Raw genomic sequence first — 11,495 nt, forward strand, 5'->3', positions numbered from 1 at the left:
AATTAACAAATATAGAATTATGTAAAAGTATTGGAAACGTTATGTAGAACTAGCTGTTCCCGCGACTCCGTCTGTGCGCAATTAAAAACAAACTTAATTAGTAGCCTGTGTGTTCTTCAGGCTATGTCATACATCTATGCCAAATTTCATTAAGATCCATGCCTCCAATAAAAAATTTACAATTATAATATTAGTAAGATTGTTTGGATTTGAAGAATGGGTTATAGCAGTTCATTTTGAATGAATGAACGAATGAATGAAAGCCGAAATTAATTATTTCTTCCGTATGACCGAAACACGTGTGATAAAAACATGTGTTTTACATATAGTAAATAATAAGAATCTAGATGTTATATGCTTAATTTTAAATATTCCTAAAAGTAAATTTTAAGATAAGCCAACATTTTTTAATCTGAACAAAACACAACAAAAGATTCCTTCTTATAATGCAGGACACAAAGCGAAATAAAAAAGGACGAAAGGAGGTTTTGTTACCTTCTTAGGCATTATATTATGTTTTATATTTTATATTGCAGGAAACACAATAAGGTTTTGTCCACGGATTATGTAAAATAAGAAAACTATATTAAAATGTTCAGGAATAGATCTTACTAATATTATAATCTTACTATCATGCTTATGCTATAATTGCGAATATTGAGATGAAAGGATGGATGGATGTTTGTTACAAGGTATCTCCAGAACGGTAGAACGGATCTCAAAGAAATTCGGCATACATATAAAACATAGTCTGGAAGAACATATATGCTACTTTTTTAATTCCGCACGCGAGATGGCAGGAGTCGCAGGCGAGAGTTCATCATCATCATCATCATCAGCTCACTATACGTCCCCACCGAGGGGCTCGGAGCCTACCCTAAGTTAAGGGTAATTAGGCCATAGTCAACCACGCTGACCAAGTGCGGGTTGGTTGACTTCACACATATCTTTGAACTTCTTCTCACATATGGCGAGAGTTACTAAGTGAAAATAGATAATTTAGAGTAATCGACATAAATAACGAATAACTCAATAAATTGTTTTTGTTAATTATTTCAGATGTAAATAATAAACATGTTAGTAATTTTAATGATGTCATATTGTTTCAAAACTGTCGTTAAGCGAAAAGAATATTGAAATTATCAATTATAAATGGAATGTTTTGTACAAAATGCGAAATTCAAAAGTTGATTGATAACTGTTTCCACTTGTATATGAAATTCTTCGTATGCTTGATTGCTTTCAATATTGGTATAAATAACGGCTGTAGTATTGGTCAGTTCTACGAACCGCTCGAGTACATCAATATTTCTCTGTTTCAATAGAAATCAATCCGCCAATATTCTGTTTGAAAATCTTTTATATTGAAATTCTTTTGTTTTTTTTTTAATTTAGAATATAACAAACTACAGCAATCTAACCTATGTGTAGTGTAATTAATCAAAACAGTTCGTAGATATTTCCAAATATATATAGTACTAGCGGACCCGACAGACGTTGTCCTGTCTACACGTCTTTAATTTGAATATTATTTAAAATTTGTCACTGCGATGGTAGCGCCGTCTGTCGGATCCAATGTAAAACATTCCAAGATCAACAACTACTAATAAATAAAATTAATTAAAAAAACATTGTCCAGCGGACAAAATTGTGAACCAAAACCATTCCCAGATCCCCTTGAACACACACAAAAAATTCATCAAAATCGGTCCAGTCGTTTGAGAGAAGTTCAGTGACATACACACTCACAGAAGAATTATGTATATAAAGATATGCAAGGAAAAAAATCCATAAAGCATATAAAACGGGGCTACTGTCTCCATCCGCTTTAAGCAGGTACAGACTGCTTCTAATGAGTGCCGCATGACAATCAACAGTTTGAAATACACGAACCACAGTTTACAGTCGCAGCTAAAAATGCCAATTGTAGGCAGTAGTTCGTGTATGCCTGATTTATATATCTGATATTACCAGTTTTAACATTTATTAATACTTTTTTTTTAAGTTATCAACTCTCGTCCGCAACTCCGTCGGCTCGGAATTTAAAAAAAAACTTAATTGGTCGGCTATGTGTTCTTTCAGACTATGTTCTATGACAAATTTCAGTGAAATCCATTCAGCCGCTGTTCAGTCGTCTTCTAACAAACATCCATCCAAATACTCGCAATATTGGTAAGATAATCCATAGTATCTTGCATATCAATATTTGGTTCTTAAGTTTCAAAAATTAATGAACTATGTTATAGTAACATAGAGTAAAATATACAAACATTAACAAACTATGTTATGTGAAAGTTTCAAAGTTGTATCTGCAACTCATTACGCGAGGCTTTTGTGAGTCTACGCGGAGATAAATAACCGCATCATATTGAGGTTGAGCCAACTTAAGCCTCTATATTATTCACAATTAGAGTATACCAAATATAATTGCTACGAATTATATATGAAATACTGTAGTATGGGTTATAGGATTAGTCTTCAATGTCAACTGAATAACTGGCAGCTAGACTGAAAACTTTTTTAAGTCAATCGTTCTAAAAATTAGTCTTAAAGAAAGATACACATACTTTAGTATATTATAGAAAGATATTAATTAGTTTAGTAGACGAAAAAAAGCGTTACAAGTCTCTTAAGAATACCTTAGATGACAGTCCCAACTAATTTATTGTAGAGATCATAGAAAAAATGCTCAAAATTACCAAATTCATAATAAAACAAAATGTACATAACAAATACAATATATAAATAGGAAATTAGTACTACTAAGTAATGTTTAAGCTAATCTTAAGATACTATTTAGGTGTTAGAAATACTAGCAACGTAGCGTTGTTTCATCTTAAGATGAAACCTTCATTAACCTAGTAATTTCACTCGCCTACGTCACGCTCTAACCCGGATGCAATAATGACGTCATATGTACCACCTTGTCAATTTATCTAGACAGCCAAGCTGTAAGTAATAACCTACGTAATAGTTAAATAATAAAGTTTATATTTTCGTTTTCACATTTGTTGTGAAGATAATAATTACAAGAGTTTCAAAATTACGTGTTTTTAAGCTTTTAATTAAAATTGCGTTGTCCGAACCTACTTTTAACAGGGCTTATTTTATAAATATGCATATAGATTGAATCGCCCCTAAAGTTAGGGTAGGCACCCTTGGTGACTATGTATACGATTTGTTAATTATTTCAGAAAAATTACTTTTTTCTTTTGATATATAAATAGGTCTGTAGGCAATTTCTAGGTAATATATAGAGTAAGAAAAACTGACAATTTAAATTTAAATTGTCATAAATATTTTTAAAAGGATTATAACCTAATGATATGAATTATGATCAAATAAACAAAAAGTAATAAGATTGAATGTGAATGGCTACAAAGGTAAAGACTAAATAAAGTATGGATGAATTGTGTGAAAGAGGATATGCGTAAGAAGGAGGTAGATTCAGATGATAGAGATGTATGGAGGAATAGTTTAGACTGTGCCGACCCTCCGTAGGGATAAGGGCAGGTTAATGATATTTCTAAATTGTAAGTATGAAAAACAGTTTTACAACTTAATAATGTTATAAATATTGTAACCAAAAAATTTAATCATCACTTTCAACAACAAAGTTAATAACGGATATAATTTATATGTACATTTACAACTCAAGTTTGATTGATTGCCCAAAACTGTCACAATTTGCTAACTTTAAAATGAATCACAATTCGCAAATTGGGGTATTCATTACCGTCACAGTCGGGCAAAGATTTACTATATTTTAATTATACAAAAGAACAGATTAAATACGTTTACACAGATACATTATATCTACTATTATTTTAAATTATATAATTATTTAATCTTTGTACCAAATTTGAAATTATTCGTTTGAATTTTACATTTGTTTTGAATGGCATTTAGAAACAGAATAATTAGATTTTATTTTTGAAATATAACTTAAGTTAATCATTTTGTTTTCAACTTAAATGAAAGTATGATTTTTTTTTTATATCATAAGGTGGCAAACGAGCGAGCAGGCACCTGAAATCGCTGAAATAGCGAAGTGACCGTTGCCCATAGACGTACGCAATTGTATATGCGTTGCCTACCTTTAATCGACGGAGGGGAGGATGCACAGAAAGAAAATATTTTCCCTTTCCATGCATCCTCTCATCCGGAAAGTCCACTATCACTTCCCATCCTTTCCTTATAAGAAAAAGGGTGGAAAGGGAAAGAGTAAAAACGTGGATTATGTTATTTTAGGCAACATTATCAGGAAATGAAAGATCTCAGATTCATACATTACCATACATAATGTGCATGACTTATGTTGTTGGTATTAATCAAGAATGGATGACAAGGTAGATTTATGTTCCAAAAGTGAATTATTTAGTAAATAGAAGTCACAGTAAAGCTATAAATTAACTGAATTGGTAAACTTATAGAAGAATCCAGATCATTGGAGGTGTTTCATCAAACAACGACCCAATAAATTTCGTCTCTAGAAAGTTGAAGTGTAAAAAATAGTATGAACAGCATAGAGACAGTTAAATGATAAGTCTTCTAAATGCATCAATACTTTATATTATAATAATTTTCTTGTCTTTTAAATATTTTTCTCTTGTAAATTGTATTACTTGTACCTAAAAGTAATTTTATATAAGTGATCTAAATATAGTAAAAAATTAAAAGCAACGTTTTAAATGATTTCGTATATAATGCCGTAGCGTTGCGTAGGGAAAACTCCGCGCTTTCCGTGCCCTGAATATTTAGGCGCGGCATCGAATAAAAACAAGTAACAATAATAGTAACAACCTTTGTCATAATTAACATAATTCGTTATGCGTGCACGCGAATAAGTAATCGAAATAACAAACCTGTGTAAAAAATAAGACCGCAGTTTGCCACACACGCGACTGTCGCACTTATAAAAAATTCAGAAATAAAATAATCGATTCACATCACTAGTTAACGATAGTGTTGCACTGTCCAACGTATCGATGTCGATGTATCGAACACTTTTGAATTTCGAATTACATGTTTGTGTGTTAGCGACCGCTTGGCCGCGCCAAGCGAGCGCCTGGCCGTCTGTCTATCGCCTCACTGACGTACGGCAGGCGGCATCGGCAACGCATGCGCTATTTAAAAATTGTACAACACTAGTGTTGCCACTTGAAATATAACCAAAGCCGGATAATACCTGAACTCCCTACTTGAAATGGATTCGATAGTTTTTACCTCAATTCTGCGCTGTTTTATTTTAATTAAAGCATCGTGGGATGTAAAGCAACAAGAAACATAAAATTTACTTACATTTGTAAAATTTAAAAAAGGATGCGAAAAGAATACTTTGATTTAGTTTAACAGTTCTACCATCGTGTACTTTTTAATTAGATGTGTACAAGACAAATCATGTTTTAGTTAGCTTAAATTATTATCATAGATTTTTGACTAAAATCCATGAATTGTTTTTAGGATTCTTTCAATGGGCGCCTTAATCCTATCTTCGTTGAATAAAGTAAAAAAAAACTATAATTAATTTCGTGGAAAGTCCTGAAATACTCAACTCTATATCCACCCTAACTTTGCCGATACGAAGGCGTTTCATTTTGTAATAATATAAAAGTTACAATTCTATTCTGATTTAAAATACGTATAATAAGCTTTTCTTTACATAACATATTGAAAAACATACATTTTGACGATTATTAAAGTTTTCTACGACTTGTCATCGCGGAAGACAAGACTACGACCCTACGTTATATAAAAACTGTTTGTATGCAACTGTGCGTGAGCAATATAAGTTTCTATCATTACTTACAAAAAACTCTGACAGCGAGAGGGTTTGATAAAAATTAATAAAGAAAGAAAGAAAGAAATTTCTGATAATTGGCAGACGCAAGTACCCAATAGGGCGCGGGACATTTCATACATACATAAAAAAATAAAATGAATAAAAGATTTATTTCTATAACGTGTATGCGTAGATGTATAATGTGGAAGAGACGAGAGGGATGAATCAATTCTCCGTCATAGAAAACAGTGATCTCTACCTACCTCTCTGGATTATGAGGGTGAGTTATGATGCCCTTCCTTTTACATTTTGATATCCGTGAGACAATGCTTAACAACAAAGGTGGTCAAAAAGATTAAACCAAAAATTTTATTTATCGTAATAATATGTTGAAAAATAATTGTGTTTAATTAATTTACTCAGAAATATGAAATGGATTTAAAAACTACTTATATTTAACTTGCTACCTATAGCTTCATTGAGATTCGTCTTAATCGACTTATAAAGGATAAGATGATACAAGAAAATAATAAAACTCGCTTCCTAACTCTACTAACATGAGGTATATCTCTTAATATAAAAGGAACGTATTCAATTCTAGATAATCGATTTTTAATGCAGCATTGCACGAACGTACCAGACTTTAGGACGGTATTGATTTTGTAATCTTGCAATTTTAATATAAAAATAATATTACCTTATATTCCCAAGCATAGAAAACCATAATTTTATTAAAAATTTCGCTTGCGATACTTTGTAAGATGCAAATGGTTTAATGGTAGTGTTAATTCCAATAAGTTCCGTAAATGACTAAAGAAAGTTAATAAATTCGTCACCTATAGAAAGAGATTTTTATAACGAAAATGTACTCGTACTTTTATATTAGACAAAAGTAAGACATAACAAGAATATAGATTTATTCAAAACTAGCTGTCGCCCGCGACTCCGTCCGTGCGTAATTAATAATCTTAATTAGTAGCTTATGTCTTTACATACATCCATCCATCCAAAGATTCTCAATTACAATATTAGTAAGATTAACTTATCATCTATTTTAAATGATTTGATAGTTACTTAAGCAGTCCTCAGTGAAGATTTATCCTAAAGTTAAGGGACTCCTTAGTGATAAGTTATGCATGCGGCATTTATTCGACCAGATTATTCAGATGATGTACTTTTTATCATCCACTTTACACTCAGATGAATAGTATTCTAGATATAAAATGAATGCAAGAGAAATACTGCGCTAAAATAAACCGTAATAACATTCTCTAGACGACCTAGATGTATCCGTTAAAATTACAGAAATAGAAGCAAATGAAATATATAAAGGTTCGCTCTCTGCTCAGTGAAAGCTTTGCTCATTGAAATTGTATAATAATTAGCCGATTCATATTCAAAAGAGTGTCGTAAATATAGAGAGCTTATTACTTTGAAACGTAATAAAATATTATTACACTAAATTAAGTAGGTAATTTAACTAGTCTTAAGTAAATTAATTAAAAACAAATGAAGAAATACATCTATCTATAACACTCGGGAAAAATACAAGGACATTTCATTTTTTTTAAAGTTTAACTCCTAAACCAGTGACGCTTTCAGCAGGTAGGCATTGCATCAGACGAAATGCGGAATGAGTTTCACTTAAGACGTGTGTTCTGTGTGGTCGTCTATGTTGCAGCTGGTGTCTTCCTCTGGATATATCATCATAAAGTCTCATAAAAAACTAGTGTTAAGTTATATTTATACCAACTGCCGCACTCAGAGTCGCTTTATGGTTATATCTCCGTTAGTTATCCCTTAGTGACCTATTAACGACCCTATGCAGTAAAACTCTTACTTAGATTCCGTACTTAGTTATCTCTAAGTACAACAATATTTACCAAATAAGTAACCTTTTAGATAAAAACTTATTTAATAAATCAAGGAAAAGTAAATCGAATATCAAATTTCCTTTATATTTCCAAAACTTGCCTCGAGGTAAGTGAAATTTTCCGCAACCTTACAGAAAGTATATTACATTCTCTACTTCAATATTGTGACAATTTCCCCTTACTCTATTTACTCCATCAATTGCCGGATATATACAGAGTTTAAATAACTATAAATAACATTGCTTATTTTATATAAAGTTAAAATTATTAGCTTACTTATGATTATTTTCTTACTTATGGAAATTGATTAACTGGTGGTCTAAATAATTTATAATCTATAATTTATTTTGATAGTGTATTACATTTCTTCATTTAAACTATTACGGTGACAAACATTTTCATGATTATATTTTATATATGATATTTGTCTCTGATTTTAGTATTCTTAACGTATTTAATATTATAGAACATTTATAATTTCACTAGATCGTTTCCATATTTTATGTCCTGCACTAACGAGCAAATGTATGAATGAATCAAGGGTCGAGAGTTCTAAGTAATTATGTCATATCTTATATATAAAATTATCGTGTAACAATTTTCATTCCCATACTCCTCCGAAACGGCTTGACCGATTCTCATGAAATTTTGTAAGCATATTGAATAGGTCTGGGAATCGGCCAGCATCTATTTTTAATCCCGCAGATGGAGTCGCGGACGACAGCTAGTAATATATAAAGTCTCGCATTAAATATAATTATCCAAACTATTAATATGTTGTATATATAGTATTGTATAACCTTTTGAGGTATATTATTTATCATTACCACAAAAAACTAACGGCTAACTCTCCATATTTTCAGACAGATAAGTAACCTTTTTATCTTTTTTAAAATAAAAATAATATATTATAGTTAAAGAATTTAAGAGTTAGTTTCAGTAGGTTTAAATGTAAAATTGTAAAATTTCTACCTAGATTTATAAAAGGAGGTCAAAGTGTAGGCCGTGTTAATTATTATTCCATCTTAGTCCCTTTCAGAGGCGAGCGCTATTAAATCCTCATTTACATTATGTTCCCGCGCTCAAGTATTTCATTCAGAGAATACACGCTCCGTGGAACTCGTCCTTACCTCATACCAAATTCATCACGTCATGGATGACGTCGTGATCTGAAAAGATTATACAAAACCGACTATCTAAACTCTTACGAATAGCGCCATCTATTGGAAGTTGTTTAAAACAAAGATAAAAAACTCTGATTTTACAGAAATTAGTTAAGTATTTTAGAATATAGAACATAAAAAAATATTATACATAAACGGTTTTTAAATTGTTAAATAATCCCAATAACGGTGGGTTTCTGAGACTAATATTTCCGTTTAAAATATATTGTTATCTCTATTTTGTTAAATATAATGACAGGGATGACGATATGTTGTACACAGAGATTCAGATCTCAGAATCCAACGCTAAGAGAATCACAGCTAGCATGTGTGTGTGTGTTTCACATTATAAAGCCAGAATTAATCGGTTTTGTTCTAATTTCCCTCAGGACTAAGACCTAATTGCAAGACCAACGTTGTAGATTTACTTTTCTAAGATATTTTATTTACTGAAATTTCAATAATTACAAAGTCCTTCATACTAAAATACTTCTTATCAATGGATAGCATTAATACATTATTTATATAATTATTCTTTTTGATATTAAAAATAAAACTTAATTAGTAGCCTATGTGTTCTTCCAGACTATGCTCTACATCTATGCCAAATTTCAGCCGGATCCATACAGCGGTTCTCGAGATAACTTCAAACAAACACCCATCCAACCAAACATTTATAATATAAGTAAGAAGGTAGGAGAAAGAGCTTATTATTTAATCTTAGTCTAATTTTAGAAGTTTTTAAATAACTAAATTTTTATTGAAACTTTCGTGAGACATAATTAACTGATATAAAAACGGCTAAACACTCGTCGCTCATGAGCGACAGGCCGCTTCCGCGAAATAATACCAGTCCCACTCATCCTGTTGAAGAGCCTCCGATGGGCTCGAAACTAGTCGGTGCCGCGTCCGGACGAACATACCTAATTGTTTAGCCGTTTTTATATCAGTTTAATGAAATTTTTACAGTATATTTTAGTATTGTAAATAAGTTAGCGATAAAATATTTTAAATTTTTAATTACGAAGCTTATTAGCCGCAAGGGAACAAAGTGTGTGTTATTAAAATTCCGGTTTGAAAATCATGTTATATTACGAATAAAGTATTAAAGCTAAAGCCTTTAAGTATTAGTGCAGCTCAGATTTAACATTATGTTAAAATTTAGCCAAACTACCTTTATGTCTTAGTAGCTATCGCCCGCGACTCCGTCTGCACTGAACTAAAAAATGCAAAACATATTATGGTCATAAATATTTTATAATACATAATTGTTATATTCTAAAATATATTTTAAGACTGCTTTAGATGATTTTTCGTTGGATTTCGTTAATATTTGTCTCTCCTAGGTGCAAGACAATTTACTACAAACTACTTTAATATATCGTATGTAATAAACTTAGAGCTCAAGATATAGTTTAATTATAAATTATTTAAGTAATTACCCCTTTCTTTGAATTAGGTTACGCATATCCAATTGCGTATGTCTATGGGCAATGATCACTTCGCTATTTCAGCGATTTCAGGTGGCCGCTCGCTCGTTTGCAACCTTATGATATAAAAAAAAGTTATATTCTTGAATACGCAAAATAACCCCGATATTAAATGCAAAATTTTGCGTAGTATTTTTGGGAATTACCATAAAACCTTAATCTACTTACAAAGAATGTATTAAGAAATTATGAAATCGAAATAAAAGTATTCTTCAGTAAAACTGAAGTTTTTTCGTAAATCACAAGACGAAGATATAAATAATTCAACAAGCAAAATTTTCAAAATAACGTTATCAAAATGTTTACACTTAGGTTAATTTATTAGGAATTAGGTTTACAAATACGTAAATTGACAATATTGCTAAGCTTAAAAGCTAACAAAGGTCTAAGCAAGGCATGAAACCTTGCTTAAACACTGCTAAGGTTCGTTTAGATGCAAATTGACCAAGTAAACTTTGCACTTGAAGCCAACAGGGCAAAGATAAGCCTCCAACCGTAGTACACTCCTAAGCTATATTACTTAAGCTAATGGCAGATTAAATTGTTGCCTAGGACATATGTTTTGTTTTTTGATAGTGCATCACTAAGGCTTACATGATTTTTTTTAAACCCTTGTAAAATTATCTAGCTATCTTATTACACGAACACCTTCTTCTTTGAATTGTAATTCGGATTATGTTTATGAATGCAAAGATTGATGTTTTCGACACTTCTTCATTAAAATTTTCCACATCTTCGAGTTTCGTTCGTTGGAGTGAAAGAAAATAATTGACTTTACGGATTTGATGTTCGAAATTCGTAGCATTATTAAAAAGTAAAATGTAGAACAACTTTTAAATAATAAAAAAAAAACTTCACCTTTTATTTTTAACGCTAATAAAATAACATTTATTGTATTGATTTTTAAGGCTCATTTAGACGACACCACTTTCTTGTATAACAATTTTTAAAGACTATACAGGACATTCATAACTTTAATTTAATTGTATGCAACAGGCAAGAACTTGCCTCGTGTAAACGGGCCTTTAGATACTATTGCATAATTTATTTGCACAGTACATAAGTTAAATAAACAAACCAAATATCAGGTATGGGAAGTTTCTATGATTCTTTGTACACAGAGGATATTGCCCAAAGCTTTACTTTACGATCCTGGAAAGCATTTTCCTTGCGAGCAAAATTCTTT

At 31.1% G+C, this 11,495-nt stretch overlaps 1 protein-coding gene across 1 annotated transcript in view; it reads right to left on the reverse strand.

Annotated features, from left to right (window-relative positions):
- Positions 1-5,073, reverse strand: part of Shaw (Shaker cognate w) — a 30,115-nt gene extending 25,042 nt beyond the window's left edge. The window contains exon 1 of the mRNA XM_013324222.1: positions 4,866-5,073. The gene's annotated coding sequence lies outside the window, so the exon portion shown is untranslated. The remainder of the gene's footprint in view (positions 1-4,865) is intronic.
- Positions 5,074-11,495: the final 6,422 nt, after the last annotated feature.

The sequence above is a fragment of the Papilio xuthus genome, unplaced genomic scaffold (assembly GCF_000836235.2).
Source record: "Papilio xuthus unplaced genomic scaffold, Pxut_1.1 DF824992.1, whole genome shotgun sequence".
Taxonomy (NCBI): Eukaryota; Metazoa; Arthropoda; class Insecta; order Lepidoptera; family Papilionidae; genus Papilio; species Papilio xuthus.